We start from the raw sequence: 2607 nt of genomic DNA on the forward strand, positions 1-2607 counted from the left end.
ATCAGATGTGTTGGATCAAGCACACATCTAAAACCTGCAGGACACCGGCCCTCGAGCCCTGGAGTTGGGGACCCCTGATGTAAAGTATTACTCAAAAAGATCCTGAGCAGCTTAAAACAGAATAATGCAAAAGACGTTTCATTAGCACTGAGTTCAAATGCATTAAAAAACCCACCAGATGTATTTTGTTTATTTATCCATTCTTTTCTTTTTTCTTTTATCAACGATAGCTGCAGAGATGCTTTGAATGTATTTCTTGTTTTTCTGCCATGCTGCAGCCACACAGTCTCCACATGTTCAGCATGCTCCTGATAAATAGGACTGGGACCGATTAAGAAAACAAGCTGAGGATCCTTCTTTAACATCTCTGTGAAAAGAGAGAAATGAAACAACACCATGAAAATCTTTAAAAATAAGCTCTGCACACTGGTGAAGACTTTATTTCAAGGAGTCGATGAGATTTGACGTGTGTGGGCAGTCCCAGTGAATCAGGGCTTTGAGTGACTGATGATCAGTTATTACCTCAGGTGGATCCTGAGGGACACTGAGTGTGGTGGATCTGTGAGCAGCTTGAGGCTCTGATTAAAACATGACTGATTTGCGGTTTACTCAAACTCTGCCTGATTCACGAGTGTGCAGACACACACATGCATGCACATGAAAAGTTATGAAAAAGGTTTTCTGAAAACTGTAAGAACAGGCAAAAATAAATCTGAAAAAGAAAAAAACCCTGCAAAAATGTAAGTTCATAATTTATTCCAGTGCTCTTCTCTGTTGCACAGCAACAGTTTGGTAGTTTGTGAATACAAATGACTAAATCATATATTTCTCCTCAATTAACAGTTTCAGCCATAAAATCAACACGAGTATGTTAAAAATCTTTGTGGTATTTTTTCACACTCAATAACTTTGTTTTATTGGTATGTGAGTGTTTAATGGGAGCAATTATTAGTTTCCCTGATGTAGTCAAAACCAGTAATAATAACATAGTTTGGCCTGATATTACTGATTCTTTCCACACAGATTTTTTTGTCCTCTAAAGGCAGCAGGACTGATTCACACACACGGGGTAACACATTCATTCAGTCTGATAAATATGGCCATGGTGTGCTACGGTGGCTACAATGTTCCCCCTTTCAACTGGATTTGCTGATAATAATTAATTATATAATACGAGTAATAATAAAACCTATTAAAACATATCCCAGCTATCAGTCAGTGTGTTATATATTGAATCAGGCACACATTCATAATGTGAAAACACTCTATGCATTATTGTAAAATCAGTAGTCACTGACATAAATGAGACATCTTATAAAGTGATCTATAGCAACATTGCACATCAGTTTGCCTGCTACATTTTACAGCGGTAAGTGTGCCTGAACTCTTTCACTGAAGTATTTAACCGGGATAAAATGTTACTTTCAGGTCTTCAAGATAAAATAGGAAATAAATAATGTCCAACTTTGCAGTTTTCTGCAGCAGGGTTCCTCTTTTATATGTACTATTAATATTCCCTCTACCCCAATACGCCTTCAGGCACCTGCTGCTGCAAAGGAGCCCCACAGCATCAGTGCTCTGCCAACCAGACTTCACCATCATCGTGAGAAATACTGCTGGGAAGTACAAAAGTGCAAATTTGATCTCCGCTTACTAACAGTGCTACTTATTAATACTACATATCTGCCCACTCTATTTGTAGTTAAAGGCTCTGCAAACCCACGCAGCTATGAGTAAAAACACCTGTGTGGGTGGATAAAAAAAAATACATTCTGGATAATACATTTTTATTGATCAAAATGCCAAACAATACTCCAAATGTGCTCTGTCTCAAGCAGCAGCAGGAGCCACCATGAAAAAGTATCATTTTTTTCATGAATCCTTACTTTTATTGTTTGAAAATGTGGGAAAAATAATATTGGAGACATCTTTGTATTATCTTTATTTTATGAGGGGTGCGCCCGCCTCGCCCCCCGGTTGGTGGCATCTCTGCCCAACACATCTTAAAAATGCTACAAGTACAACATAAAACAAACAAAAATCCACAGCATAACACAGTGGTTTAAAAAACATTACAAAAGTGGCTTTTTTCAAAAGAAATATCCACAAGTCTCCTTCACTGCATTTCTCATGGTGTTTTTTAGATTCACCAATAGTCAGAGGCGTGGTTAAATTCCAATTCCCTGCTTAATTTTCAACCATTGCTTTGTCCTCATGATGCAGAGTCACTACAATTGATATAAACTAATCAACTAAAATTGATATACATTTATAGACTGGAGATTAATACTAAAATTCTAATTGTTGAAATAGTTGAAAAGTTTAATCTTTTAGGTTTTAACAATTAATCAACATTAGCCAGAAAACATCGGAAATGTAAGACCACAGCGACTGGAACATGCAGTACTGGTTCGGGATTAACAGGAGCTTCACATCAAACTATCCAGTTTAGTAAACATATAATACATGAAAAAAAATGTGTTTGATGGCTTATTTTATTTTCAGCGGACCCGCAGAATCAGCAGATGGTGGAAGACGTGAAGGCTGCTCCTTAGTGTTGAGCTACAGACGAGGAGCCCATTGGCTTCATGGAAATGTGGTGAGGGG

The sequence above is a fragment of the Mchenga conophoros genome, linkage group LG10 (genome assembly GCF_057382185.1).
Source record: "Mchenga conophoros isolate Kocher_MC1m ecotype Shallow Benthic linkage group LG10, M_conophoros_male_GT1.1, whole genome shotgun sequence".
NCBI classification, from domain to species: Eukaryota; Metazoa; Chordata; class Actinopteri; order Cichliformes; family Cichlidae; genus Mchenga; species Mchenga conophoros.